This window comes from Juglans microcarpa x Juglans regia, chromosome 3S (assembly GCF_004785595.1).
Source record: "Juglans microcarpa x Juglans regia isolate MS1-56 chromosome 3S, Jm3101_v1.0, whole genome shotgun sequence".
Classification (NCBI taxonomy): domain Eukaryota; kingdom Viridiplantae; phylum Streptophyta; class Magnoliopsida; order Fagales; family Juglandaceae; genus Juglans; species Juglans microcarpa x Juglans regia.
The window spans coordinates 3,030,915-3,046,809 of NC_054599.1; the positions used below are offsets into that span (position 1 = coordinate 3,030,915).

At 35.6% G+C, this 15,895-nt stretch overlaps 2 non-coding genes across 2 annotated transcripts; both read left to right on the forward strand.

Annotated features, from left to right (window-relative positions):
* Positions 1-10,738: 10,738 nt before the first annotated feature.
* On the forward strand, positions 10,739-10,812 carry TRNAN-GUU. Its single transcript has one exon. It is a non-coding gene; the product is annotated as a tRNA-Asn (tRNA).
* A 3,860-nt stretch (positions 10,813-14,672) lies between these two features.
* TRNAN-GUU lies at positions 14,673-14,746 on the forward strand. Its single transcript has one exon. It is a non-coding gene; the product is annotated as a tRNA-Asn (tRNA).
* The last annotated feature ends 1,149 nt before the right edge of the window (positions 14,747-15,895 follow it).

Below are 15,895 nucleotides of genomic sequence, written 5' to 3' on the forward strand. Positions count from 1 at the left end.
CCATATGCTGGGTTTGGAAGAAGTTTTATAACGATGTCATCGTGCATTGATGTCGGGTAAAACTGCCATTGTTGTCTGTTAAATCGTATTGCTTGGTACTTTTCAAGCCCTACTATGGTCGTTATTGGATTTTTCTTTTCCAGGCAAGATAATATAATGGCCAAGAGGTGGTCTTGGAAGCAATGTTTTAAATTTCGTTTCGGTGATCATTCCAGTTTAAGGATTAGACACAAAGAAAAAACAAATAAAAAAATAGACCCTAGAAATGATTAAAAAAAGAGATTGAGGTTTAAAATTTTATATTTATATAAATCCCTTTTAGATTTTAAAATTATATGAATATCAACTAGGTTTAAAATTTACAAAAAAATCATCCGAATTCAAGAAAATTACAAAATTATCATTAAAACAATCCATAATTGGTTGAAATTAGCCAAAACGGAGAGGAACGGGGCAGAATTTGGAACGAAACGGAATGAGGATATAGTGTACTGGATATTACACTAGAACGAAAAAGTATCCACCGGAACAAAAAATTCTGAGTGGAATGGAATGAAGTGGAATTCAAAATTATGGTTGGAAGCACATTCAATGATAGGTTGCTTTGAGGAATACCTGCAAAGCTACAACAACAATAATAAAGGTGGTACTACCATTGTATGAGGTCGTTGAAGGAGAACTACATAGTGTCTAGTGGAAATTGCATATCCAACGATTTGCCTAGAAGGGATCTAGATTTATGGTTCCCCCATAAGTAAAGGTGACACCGTAGGCTTATGTGCTATGGAGAATTGGGTTGCAGATAGAGGTGACTAATGACAGGGTAGGCTTGCTACCTGCTCCATTCGAGCGGATAGCTAGCCACCACGTGGTGGCTGGATAGGTAGGCCTACAACCCACCCTATGCAAGCGATTACTCGACCGCCCATCGCCCACCGCTTGGGTGCCCCGAGTTGGGGGGGGGGGGGGGGGGGGGGGGGGGGGGGGCTTCTATGGAACTCGCCCCCTAGTCCGTCCCGTACATGCGAGTGGCCTTGCTCAGCTGTCGAGTGAGCTAATTGGCCTACAGGTCGTCTACCCACCAGCGGGCTTCAATGGGCCTTGAGCACATAACCTATTTTTAAGGGCTTTTCGGCCATTTTCAGGCCCATAACTTGATCTCCAACCAAAATTACAAATTAATCTAAAACCATTACAACTTAGATTCAAATTAATCTAAAATTATTACAAATAGTTTGAATAATTTAAGAATAACAAACTTACATCGCAAAAAATAAAAAGGAAATCAAAGTAGCATATCCAGCTTAGTCCCTCCAACTCCAAGTGTTCAATAAAACTTGAAAAAAGAAAAGAAAAACAAGGATGCAAATGAGAACATGATGTCTCAAAAAGAAAATAACTTCAATTAAGAAAAAAAAACAGCATAAGTACAAACTACAAACTACAAAGAATGAATTAACAAACCATTGGTATGTCAAACTATCAATGTGTGGCCGAAGTAGATTGAGATTGAGCCATTTTTCCCCAATTCATCCCTACAACAATTAAAATCAAAATTAACTTTTATTAATAAATATAAAACAATGTAGAATAAGGAATGAATTAAGAGCAATTATCACTTTCAGTGTGATCAACCTTCTCCTTCTCGTAGCTCTATGCAAAGTCTATCACCTCCCAAACTTGAATTGATTTTCCTTAATTTAATCTAATTCTAATTACAAGTCAAAGTCTCCATGGTGCTACGAGACATCGAACTCCTAAATGGATCTAATATGCGCCTATGGTGTTAAATGCAGACTTTAAGGCTATGGTAGAAATATAGATGACCAAAATACTATGAATTATCTCTATGAGGATAGGATATTTGATGGACTAATCTAAAATGTCAAATTCCTTTACATATAGCTGTAACTCGACTAATAAGTATTTTCAAGACCGATTGGCTGTCTAAACTCTTCTTTAGCTTGTGGGTATCGACAAACCTCATACCTCACTTGCGCTTTTTCGGCTTACCGACTTCAGTAAGAGGTGGTGCAGTAGATGGTGAAATCTCGCTATTAACCACATTGAATGCGGGGGAATTCATCATACAACCCTACCTAACATAGACAGAACAGACACTTCCAATCACACAAATCCAACTTCAGATCATAATCACAACGTTAACTAATCCCATCCTTCATTGAAAACAATCCAAACCTTCATCGATTTCAAAAATACTTGGTTCAAATCTCCCGTTTCCAACATAAAAAAAAGTTTGAGATACTTATAGTGGAGAGTGGAAGACGACACTTGAGAGAGCGGCCTACGGTGACAACAATGGCAAGGGCGGAGTGAGACAAGAGACGAAGAGAGAGTCGAGGCAGAAACAGAGTAGAGAGAGTGGGGGGAGATCAGAGGAAAATCTTTGGGATGGTAATAAGCTGCAAAAACGATGTCATTTAGTATTATATATTAATAAGATAATATAATATTATAATAAATATGCGGGCGGACAGGAATCCACACCAGGCACCTGCACGTATTTTTTCTCTCTCTTTTGAACCATCCGGCATCCACGCATCCGCTTGGTGTGGACGAGCTCCCCCGCCTGTTCGATGCGAGTCCAGGCCGGTAGGAGTGCCAGGTGGGTTGGATGTGGGTACCGACCCTGCACCCCTATGACAGGGTGAGGATGGCTATGATGGGATTCAAAAAGGAAATGCAGAAGACAATGGGATAGAGGGGAAGGGGCATGAATTTGAGGCGGATTCTCCCTGCAAACTCAAGAGGTTGGTCGGACCTGGATTCAGATACTAATTTATAGTCAGTATTCCGCCACGATAAATAAGTTAAATTTCCTTTCCATCCAAAGCACATTTGTTGCCTCAAAGGCCAAAGCACAGATCAAAGGATACGAGTGTTTCGGACATATGTGTTTTGTTTTGTTTTTGTTTTTTTTTTTTTTTTTTTCTTTTCCTGGTTATTGGTATCATTTTACAGGTGAAGCCCGCACCACCCTCTCATATACTTCTACCCAAATTAATGTCTGCATGAAGTCTGCGACCCAAAACTCAACTATTTATTTAACTACTCATTCTGAGGATGTAATGGTACATTCACATATTGGTTGCTTAATTTTTGTGAGCCGTCGGTTGATAAAGTAAAAATGTTAAACTATAGTTCATGACAAATTTCTAGAAAAAAGTAACCCTTCCCTTGATCTGTCAGTTTTTCTAGTTTACTTTCTCTTATAGAATTTGCATCAACTTCATGTTTTTAAATATGTAAAAGATATACCATGTCTGTTACCACCTAATTCCAAACAAATAAGCTTTTATCGATTACTTATAAATTATCATACAGTGATGATTAAGCATATCATTATAAAATTTAGGAAGGTCATGAGTTATATATTATCTGATGTTAGTGCCTTTCATTTAAGAGAAAAAAAAGTCACCCTTTTTCTGCTTTTTGAAAAGAGAAAATTTTCACTTTTATGGCTCGATTAATGGATGATCATCATTCATCTTAATTCTCTCTCATGCACAAAAACGACCCTCTCCATCCACTTTTTATGCTCATGTGCTCTCAAATCATTGCTGCAGTCAGTTTAGTACCACGTTTTCTTCTTCTTCTTCTTCTTGTTTTGTTTTTGTTTTTTTTTTTCTTCTTTTGCAAACATGTTTTGAAATTGATATCACTCGTTTTTCTCTTTCTAACCAACTCAAGATTGGAATGGCCGGGGAAGAAAGTCCAAAAGTGGGTGAAAGAAAGGGGTCGAATAATTTCCATGCTACCATACTTTACCAAATTAGAGTGCACTTTTTTCGTTGACAAAGAGGAACGAGAATCACATGACTATAATTTCTCAGGAGCTCTACCATGTAGAATTTTTCTGAATCTGAAGTAAAAGCTAAAGAATAAGAAAAGTAGACAAGGAAACTGAAGCTATTCCATCTTAACTTCCCTTCATAACAGAGCAAATACATGAAACATGTAAGCGATGCATGCCCAGCAGCATTACAAACTATTACATTCCTCCAAAAGCTTTAAACAAACTGAAGAACACCATCAACAAACACTTACTAAACTAGCTAGCTAGCTACCTCGTATGCATCTCTTACATCCCATGTTTCCAGCATTAATCCCAAAGAAAAGAAAACAAGAGCAGGAAAAAACTTAAAAAATACAATAACATGCACATGGTTAAACATGGAAGATAATAAAATTAGACCTAAATTTAAAGGTAAATTCGGACCATTACCCTCAATTCCCCGCGATGCAATTAATATTGACGCTCTCCCGATTCTGCTCCTTATAGTAAGTAGGCTAGAAACTCAGGAGAGCGCAATTGCAAAGCCTGGTTTAGTTTGTTCTTCTGCTATCACTTCTCACCCATATTTGCAAAAGAACCCTCCTCTGCCATGACGCCGCGGCTGCAGACCACTGCTTCCTCCAACCCCACCACCCAACTCCACCAACTCTGTACTCATCGTGATGTTTTCTAAAGCCATGTTAAAATGAGCTGAAACTTCGAACTACTGCTAGTAGTACTAGAGCTAGCTAAGTACCGAGAAAGAGAGACTAGAAAGAGTGTTTTGAGTATAGGGCTGAGGGGGGACATCATGGGTCGTATATAAAGGCGAGATTGTAGCTTTTGGTTCAACGTGAGTGGGATTTATTTTGTATTTTATTTTTTGTCTTTCCTTTGCCAATTTGGTAATATATTTGTTTTGTGTATATACATGTATATATCTTAAAGTGTGGTTGAAATTCTTGGCCCAAGCTCGTTAGGGGCATGTTCGTGGGGAAATGCAAACAACTCCACTAACTCGATTTTCAAGGACCTTGGAGTTTTCATATTATTCTCAGTTGGGTGAGAAAAGAGGCCGGGCACCGATGGGCGGGGGAGGCCGAGATGGCTACGATGTGAGCATTCTCATTGTACGTAGTTGTGATGAACTCTCGATCCAAGCTAAATGTGTCAACTTTTTGTGGTCTAAACTGTTTAGATTTGAAGGGGGGGAGAAAGGAGGAATTAAGAAAGAGTACATCAATGCTACTATATATGAGAGAGTTCTCATATATAGTAGAGATGCTCTTGGGCAGTGGGTTTGGCTCGTCAGTATATCCATCATGTGAATTACGTGGTGTTACAAATTTCTCACTTTGCGCAAGACACAAGTTTTCACGGAAAAACTTTTAGATTTAATTACGCTATTATTGAGGCTTGGAAGGATATATATGTAGGATATGGTGGGGGCATTTACCTAGAATGGTGTGCATGGAATTTAGAAAGCAGACTGGCCTGCATATTGAGTAATAATTATATGTGCAAAATGCAATATGCATGCATGGATGTTGGGGCGTTTTTCATGATTATCTACTAGCACCCCGGAAAAGAGTTTAAAAAAGGAAAAATACATGCACCAAGAACTTGCTGTTCATCATGTATTGGATATATATGAAAGAAATTTGACATTTAAATAGTAGAAGTGAGGCAGTCAAAGTATCCATATATTGGATCCGATTTTCTATATATATATATATATATATATATATATATATTATATATATCAGCTTCACTCTAAAACATACAAAATTTTTTTAGAAAATACAGAAATGCTTCACTGCATTGGAGTATATCACGTACGTACGTATTATAATCCACCTTCTGATCATGACCACTGATCATCATGAGTACATGAGCTTTATTTATTTTTCTTATTAATATAAATATAGAATTCGATTTCAGCCAATTATAATATTTTTGTTTCGAAACATTATATAATATGCTTAGTCTGGCTTGAACATGTGGCTAGCTAGCTTGGAATAATTAAATTAATTTATCGACTGAGTAGTTGTAGTATAGTAGTACTACTGCTTAATTTTTAGGAAGCGACCGATTTCCAATCTGTTAATTCGAATATGATCACGATGTGATTAACAATCACAAACCAACGAATATATATAGTTAAGCAAAATATCGTTTTTATTGTTCAATCAAATCACAAACGGATCAAATGTCAATCCTTCTAATTAAATCGTGAAAGATATATATATATATATATATATATATATATATATATAATTTCACTTTCTCTCACAAAACACATAAACGGAGCTTTTTAATTATGGCATAATTTGGTGGTAACCTTATGTAGGTAAAGGGTCACTTCTTAAACCATATGTTGGTAACCTTATGGCATAATATAAGATATTAAATTTAATATTCATATGTCATATATATATATATATAATATTATAAGATTCACGTGAAATCTCCTCTTTAATTCTCTCTTCTTTTGACAAATTTATAAAGGATTTTACTTTACTACTATCTCCAAAGTATTGCGAACAAGAAAAAATAAAATAAAATAAAAAAATAGAAGGAAAAGTTGGTGAAAATGGGCGGTGGGGTAGACACAGGCTTGAATATGAAGAAATAATTGTATGAGACATAGAAACATCCTTTTAGCAAGCAAGGCAGGCAGCGCCTGCTTGGTAGAGGATCAATCCACAAAGCTAACTAACAAATAAAAATGCAGCTGTATGCATTATCACTACTTTATCGTGGATTTTTGTCCACGACAAGTGTAGAAAGCAAAGATATAAAGCCCTATGCATAAGTCAGCGTTCAGATTCTCTCTTTCTTCTTTTGCTGATCATCTTCAAGTCACCCTCTGTATTTTCATTTCGTCCCTTCTTTATTTTATTTATTTATATATATATATTATTATTATTATTATTTGAATAATACTATTTTTCATATAATTAGATTTTATCTATCGATCATATTGACTATTAATGTGACATATCAATTATTGTGATTAAAAAATAATAAAATTTAAGATGAAAAATAATATTATTCTTTTCATTAAGATTTAGTCTGTATGAAATCATGATTTCACACGGTCTAAATGGAAAGATTTGTCGAAAAATTGCTGCAAAAAACAACTTAATGGAAGATTTGTTGTAAAATCGCAGCATGACATAAAAAGCTGGCGGCGAGTGGAATATCGTTGCAAAAAACAGCTTATTGCAGCAATTTTTTTTTTGGCAACGATTTTCAAATTGCCCGCAATAGGCCATATTTCTTGTAGTGGTGATCCACTTGACTTAATTCTTAAAAGTCTAAACCGATAGAAAAAAGTAGATTTTATTATTTGAGTTATATTTTTAACACTCTTCCTCACGTTCGAACTGATCATGTGAAATCATCATTTATCCTAAAATTTTAAATCGACAGAAAGAAATAGATTTTATTTTTTTTATTATATTTACATTCTTCTATTCATATATATTCCCCCCAAAAGTCGGTGGGTAGTCTTTATAACGGAATATAATAGTCTCAACTATTTTCTTTTAAATGATTTGAACTAATTTGAAGTTTTGAACTACACTATTAATAGATATAAGATCCATATGAAATCCAAACTCTTTTATCGGGTTAAAAAGATAGGTATATCATATTTTAGCTGACCATACACTTCTCTATATCAGTGAGGATACACTTCCAACCTTTGAATCGGTAAAAGAGACAAATTTATGGTATTTTTCTTTAAAAATAGTTGCAACTAAGGCATTAGGGTACTACATTAGTCTTCACGCTTGTTTAGCCAACATTGCCTTATTAAACAATTCCATATTTTTAAATCCCGTCCCTCCCATAACTTTTGAATAGCTCATTTTATCCTAACTCCACCAATGTATACCCTTCTCATTTTGTTTATTCCTTCACCAAAATCTCGAAAACATAGCCTCCAAATCCATACAAAGCTTCTTTGCGAGTTTGAACACACCTATAAAGTATGTTGGTACAGCCTGCAACACTGCCTTAATAAGCACCTCTTTCCCATCTTTAGAAAGAAAATATTTTTTCCAATTCTGTATCCTTTGCCACACCCTCTCTTTTATACTACTGAAAGTATCATACTTTGTCCTCCCAACAACTGTTGGTAATCGCAGGTATTTTTCATAATTCTCACAAGACATTGCCCCAACTTCATTAACAATCTGCCTTTTTATAGCACTGCTTGTATTCGAGCTAAACAAAATTGATGTCTTTTGTTTATTCAATGTTTTCCCTGAGTCCTTTTCATATCTGCCCAAAATTTCTTGTATATGTTTTCATTCCTCATGTCTTGTTTTACTGAATATAACACAATCATTAGCAAACATCAAGTTACACTTGTACCCCCCTTGCCACAGCCACATCCCTTATTTCTCCTCTTATTTCTGCTTCTTTGAAAAGCTGGCTTAAACCTTCAACACAAATAATAAAAAGGTATGGAGAAAGTGGATCCCCTTGCCTTAAACCTCTTGTAGGAGAAATCATCTTCCCTAGCCTCCCATTAATCAGCACTTAGTACTTCATTGAGCTTACAAATTCCATAATCAACTTGGTTATTTTTAGTCCAAAGCCTAGCCTTCCCAGCTTGTCTCTAAAAAATGTCATTCAACTCTATCATAGGCCTTGGACATATCTAACTTGATTGCCATACTACCCTTGCCTCTCTTCTTTCTTGTCTTCATTCAATGCACTAGTTCATAAGCAATCATAATGTCATCCGTGATAAGCCTTTCCGGAATGAAGACACTCTGATTAGCAGCAATAATCTCATTTAGCACCCCTTTCATCCTATTTGCTAGCGCTTTGTGTATTAACTTAATCCAAACACCAATTTCGACTATTTTCGACCCAAATTCGGTAATTATTTATGCGATATATCGCATGTCGACTCCTAATATATATGTTTAAGAACAGCTATTCTAAATCTTAGTGAAAGACTGGATTTGTTATCTCATGCTTGCTTTTTGTAAAAAAAATACCAATTGAAGTGGAGGGTTTTTTTAAACAAGTAGCTGTGTCAACTATTCAATCAAATTATATTGAGCATGTTTTCCATTTCTTTTCGAAAAACAAGTGGGTTATTTCTTTACAAAATTGTGCTCAATTTCAACAATCATTTTTTAATCAAAAAGAAAAAAGTTAAATTCATTAATAATTATCAAATATGGTTATTAAACAGAGTATTAAATATCATTTTTCTAATTAAGTTGAAGCCAATACACTTCGTCTTCAAAGAAAGAAAAATCCACAACAAAAGCATACATGTAGGGGGGAGGAATTACTAAAAATATAAAAAAACAATAAATCAATCATTGGATACTCGACGGTGTAATATTGCGAGCATGGTGGGGGATCAAATCCAAGATATGGAGAAAGTAAATTTTAATTTTTTAATTTTTTTAATTTCTAATTTTCTTGGTGTCCCAGGATGGCCAGACAAAGAGCGGCGCGTGAAAGACTCCAAAGTGTGTCTCCAGCTTGCACCAAAAAGTAGTTGCAGTACTGCATGCCTTTGTTCCCCTCGCCCACCTTCCACGTAACCCCAATTTCACACGGCTTCACATTGGATCCCATTTGATTGCTAATTTCCTCCCTTTGTTTTTCCAACACTTTAAAAGTTTTGATTATACAAAACGAAACTATCTGATCTTATTTTATATAATTATTATAATTTTTTTAAAATTTTATATAAATATTTTTTCAAAATTTTCAACTTTTAACAAAATATTTCATATTATCTAATCTAAACTGTATAATCGAACGAGATCTTAATATTCTAGATATAAAACTCGTAGTAAACACATTTTCTTTTCAATTTATTGATGCTTTCACATTAATAATACACTTAATGTATTAATTAGTTAGCTCGCAAATAAAAAAGTTCTATTTTATGGTAATTTATATTAGGTATCTTTACTATTTAGATATTTATCCAAGCTATTTATTTTTTAATTTATTTTTATTTGGATATCCATATTAGTGACACATTTGAATGAATTAATGCTGACTTTATTCGATTTAACATTAATATATATGCACCTTCTTCTTCTTTTTTATACTATTGGCCTCAATAGTCATACATTGCCAAAATATCAGAGTGATTTGGTCATGAAATTCTCTTTTCAAGGAGCTGTCTAGAGATTAGGGCTGCTTTTGGTGGGACACCCAGTTGCTTCTTTTCTTGTCTTTGAGTGATTTTGTCATCTTTGATTTGGCGCATCGTATACTCAAAGGGATATACCCATCCATATTTATTTGATATGATGATACTGTTGCGTTGTCATTTTCAGGCATTGCTAACTCTGGTTTTTGGTCAAATAGCTTTTCTTAATTTGTCAGGCCAGGCCTTGATTTGCAAGCTATTCCTATGGACAAAATGCTGAATTATATATAGTTCGAATGATGAAATCATATATATATATATATATATATATAAGTTATTTATAAGTCAATAGTGAGTACACATCATTTATACTGTTGATATATGATAAAGTTGAAAAGAAAAACTTAAAATTTCAATTTTTAATTTTCTTTGTAAAGCACCTTTTGTTATATTAGTGACGTAGATGGAGAATGTGTCATTTCAGTGACTTGCCAAAAATTAATTTTTTTTATAACTGATTAGAAAAACGGATAAATATGTTATCTATTTTAAGGTGTGCAAATCTCGCATATCTCATTTGAAAAAGAGTAGAATCTATAATTAAAAAATTAATTTTTTATATAGATCTTATATATATCCATTTTTTTTAAAGAAGGTATATGGAGTTTGCACATCCTAAAATTGTACATAGTATTATTTTATATATCTTCATCTATTTATAGCTAATTAGCTATTAAACTACGTGGAGATCAACGAGAAATAATACAAGAGCTATAGCATAAGAATTAAATGCAACGAAGGCTGGAATAGCTCAGTTGGTTAGAGCGTGTGGCTGTTAACCACAAGGTCGGAGGTTCAAGCCCTCCTTCTAGCGCTTCCTAAATAAGGTGAGGCCTTTTTTTTTTCAATATTATTAAACACCAAATTCATTTTGCATGGTCAAAGGACAGTAATGGGCTCTCTTTCCACACTACTGTCAGTCTGTCATTTTGCACCCAGGAAATGACCTTAGATTTTCGAACGTAGTACTGCTACTTCTCAATAAGATCTTTTTTCTCGAGATTAATCTAGCCAGTTCGATCAAATTATAACTTTATATGATCACTCCAATGAATATTCTGTTTGTATATCTATATAAATATATATATATATATATATATATATATATATATATATATATATATTGCTTTGTCCATTTACTTAGAACTTAGTTGATGTTTTTACTTTTTAGTTACTGATAATCATAATTTGGAAGATTTTTAGGCATTGGTAATCATAATACAAATTATAGTATTATATATGAGTTGCAAAAAAAAAAATTATTATTATTATAATGTGGTCTTTAAAAAAGAAAAGGGAGAAATACACTTTTCATCGGCCACCTATCATAGATTTGCGCTTTACATCCTAAATTATCGGAATTGACACATTATTATAACCTCAAAGTATAAGAAAATGATACTTTGCACCATTAATTAAGACCTGACAGTTAAGACCGCTTCATATCTTCTATTTTTCATCCATCTTAGGGGTCGGGATTGAACAATGGTGCAAAATGTAAAATTTTGACAATGTGTTAATTTTGATAATTTTATATACAAAGTGAAAAACTCTTAATAGTTTGTAGTTCAATAGATGCTTGAGCCACTGCCTTTTGTCACCTCCCATTTTGGTCACAATCCTCATTGTGGCCTCTGGGTGCGTTGGGTTGAGAGTAATTAATTCAAGAGGCTCATCGACTTCGCCTTGTTTTAGGGTGCCTTCATCCTGTGTGTCTACCTCGTGTACAAAGATCTCAGGTGGAGGGGCGTGTTTTGGTCGTCCAAAGTGGGAAACTTGATCATTTTGACATCCCTTTCTCTATCTTTGAGCTCCTATACATAACATTATCTGGTAAGCACTTGCTAACTGTGCACCTCCCCATCACTTGCTTTTGTTAGGAAGTTCATCTTCAGATGATACGTAAAGGTAATGGCCTTGAGGGTGTTTAGGGCCAGTCGCCCAATAATGGCATTGTAAGACGAATGGTTTTGACTACCAAGAAATTTGTCATTGTGGTGGCAGTATATGGGCCGAACCCTGTTGACACTAGCAAGGCGATGGATCCAACAGGCTGAACCGCTTTTCCCAAGAACCCTTTCAAAGGGGTGGGCATCAGACGCAGTCTGCTTTGGTCAATCCCCATCTTCATGAAAGCATCCCAAAAGAGGATGTCAGCCAAACTACCATTATCGACCAATATTCTTCGTGTGGTGTAATTGGCTACCAATATAGTTATTACCAATGCATCGTTATGTAGGAAGATTACTCCCTTGCAATCATCGTCGTCGAATGATATAATAGTCGTTGGCCATGACTTTGGTTATTTCCCCGGCCTTTTGATGCTGAAAACGTCTTCGTATCTGGCCTTGCAGGCATAGGCTATTCATCTAGAGGAGGATGGGCTACCTCCAACGAATCCTCTGGCGATGGTGTAGATTTCCCCAAGAGGAGCATTATTCTAATCTTGACCTTAGCGAGGGGCTCGGTGGTGTTTTCTCAGGGTTCTTTTCCCTCTTGGGCTTTCACTACTCTGGAGCCTTCACTCTTGGTCCTATCTCTTTTCACCTAGTCGCTTGGGAGGTGAGAAATTGCGAGCGACTAGACACTTGAGCTTGTAACTGTCTTGCATTTCCTCATTTTTTGTTTCAAGGTGTGGCAGTCTTCCATCCGATGCCCATACATTGTGAAAGGTGCAAAAACGTTGGGTCCTTTGAGCAGGACCATTGTTTTTTTGAATTGGTTCCTCGATCCTGTACTAGACATTCGTATTGGATTGTTGGACCTTGGGATTCATCGTTCTCGCTGGAATGCATGTTTCTTGCCTTCTTTCGTGCGGGTTCTTTTTTGCCCCCTTGGATCCCTTGCTCAGTCTCTTCCTTGGGCGCCTTTCTTGGTGCAGTCAAGGCCCAAAAGGTGTCCTTTACATTGACAATGCCATTTGCCCTATCCATCAATTCACGCAAAGTGGTTGGGGTCTTCTTGGTCAGTTCTGCCATGAAGGGGGTTTTGGGCCAAATTCCTCCAGTAAAGTCGCTAATGTGATATTTTCATCTTGGTCGTCAGCGATTATTCGTTCATTGTTAAAAAATGAGCAAGGTAAGCCTTCAGGCTTTCGTCCTCCCTTTACTTCACAGTGAGGAAATACGCAGCAAGCCTCCTTCTCCTCTTGCCATAAACTGGGTCGGGAATTGCCTACCTAACTCCTCAAAGCTATATATGGAGCCTGGCTATGGCACTCTGAACCATCCCCGGGTGGCTCCTTTGATAGTTAAAGAGAATGTTCGGCATGCGATCTCTCCCGAAAAATCGTGAAGTGTCATGTGGGTTTTGAACATTTTCAAATGTTTGACAGGATACTTGGATCCGTTGTACATCTTGACCAATGGAACCTTGAATTTTGGCGAGAGTGGTATTGCCACGAACTCCGCACTATATTGTAGGTCAGTACTAGTGAGCAACTAGTTGATGGACGAGGATGCGCCTATCTTCCGGGCCATTTCCTCGTACTTGTCCATGAGGTTTCGTAAATTATGGTGCATTTTCCTCTTCTCATCATTGTTGCCGAGGGGGCTTGCCCTTGCTCTGCAACTCTGTCTTCACCCTATCAACATGGCTTGGCATGGCATCTTCCCCGAGGTGATGCTCCTATGTTTCAAGGCCTTGTTCTCACGCTGGAGAGTCTCAATTTCTGTTGTTATTCTTCTCAGTCTTTCTTCCATTTTCGTTAGTCTTCCATCCATATTCATTGAGGTGGCTTCCTGGTCTTGTGTTGCGTGAGAGCGTGTTGTTGTAGGCATGCGAAAGACACGTTGAAATGCAGAGATCCCCCAGATAGCACCAATTGTTATGGATGTGTTTCGCACCCCTATAACACCCTTAGTGAACCTACACCAGAAGAACCAGAGAAGGCCTGAAGGGTATTAAACACCTCCAATCTCTAAGTCAAATTACTTGTATGATCTCTTTGTGAATCCAAGACTTAAAATCCAATTGCGAATTTTGTAGCGGAGGGCTTGCTTAGGCTCGTATAACAACCCAATTCCCTTCATTCAAAAGGGGGGGGGGGCGATTCAGGGCTTACGATTATCAACCTAAGTTGGCTAGTTGAGGCCAATCGTTATGGGCTTGTTCTATTAGTCTCCTGGGCTTTTGTAGTGTGCAAGTTGGCTCATTGACGAGAGGGAACTTTTGGTCCCTCCGGTTAGAATGATGATTATTCGTCAATAGTGACTACACATCATTTATAATGTTGAGTGTTGACATATGATGAAATTGAAAAGAAAAATTTAAATTATCAATTTTTAACTTTTTTTTAAATTAGCTTTTGTTATATTAGTGACATAGATCGAGAATGTGTCATTTACAGTGACTTGTGAATAAAATTACTTTTTTTATAATTGGTTAGAGAAAATCGATAAATATGTCATCTTAGATAGAATAATACTAGATACAATTTTAAGGAAGGGCAAATCCCGCGTACTATCTTTAAAAAAGAGTGGGGTTTATCATTAAATAATTAATTTTTTATATAGATCTCATATTTACCCTCTAATTTTTTTAAATAGAGTACATGAAGTTTGCATACCCTAAAATTATATATATAGCATTACTTTAAATATCTTCATCTATTTATAACTATATCAACGAATGAATAATACAAGGATTATTGATAAGGACTTCAATCCAACAAAGGCTGGAATAGCTCAGTTGGTTAGAGCGTGTGGCTGTTAACCACAAGGTCGGAGCTTCAAGCCCTCCTTCTAGCGCTGATGACTAATGTGAGTACTGTTTTTCATTATTATTAAACACCAAATTCTACATTTAAGATTTTGTACCCACAGCAGTGGTCTCTCTTACTACTGTCATTTTGTACCCAGAAAATCCCACGAATTTTGCACGGTCAAGGACAGCAGTGGTCTCTCTTACTACTGTCATTTTGTACCCAGAAAATGACCTTAGATTTTCGAAGGTAGATAATGTTCAAGCCACTTTAACGTTTGGATGATGAGATGGTTTTAATTAAAAGTTGAATAAAATATTATTTTTAATTTAAAATTTAAAAAAATTAAATTATTTATTATATTTTATGTAAAAATTTGATAAAGTTATAATGATAAGTTGAGATAAGATAAAATACTTTCACTATCGTATAGTTACTTCTCAATAACATCATCAAAAACTCTTCTTCGCTTCAAGGTCTTCCGCAAAGGTATAAAACTGATGCCTTAAATTTCTGCCTTTCTTATCCCATCCATCCACAGGGACCAATATTCCAACAAACACTGGGATCACATAAATTATCTTTTACATAATTTGTAAAACTATAGCTACAATTTAATTTCAATGCTTTAATGACCTTTGAAATAATAAATCAGCCTATATTGAAGTATGAATAATGTGGTTTCAGATTATGGTACAAATGCTGAACTATATATATATATATATATTAATTCACTACAAGAAAAATGAACATTTATAACTGATTATTTACGACGAGAATGACTATTTACAATAAAAATAAATTTATTTTAACAGAAAATAGTCATTTTTACGAAAAATAACTAGTCATAAATAAATAATTTTTTTTTTATAGTACTAGCAGCTAGTTGGGAGCTAGTGCTGGAGCTAGGCCTATGAAAGTTTTAGCCCCGGCTATTGTCGGAGGAGGAGGGGGGCTAGGATTAACTCTCCGCACAACAGTCCTGATCGCTTTTTGATCTGCAGAAAATGATGTTAATTAGGAGGAAATCTCAGATACATATTCCATATCAATATATACCAATCTGATCATGATCTCTAGTATATAAAATATATTATATGAACCTGCATGCAGCGCTAGCCGTCCTTGTATCAGCTTAATTACTTTTAAAAGTACTTATTTTTTTGTGCTGCCGATCGACACAACATAATGAATA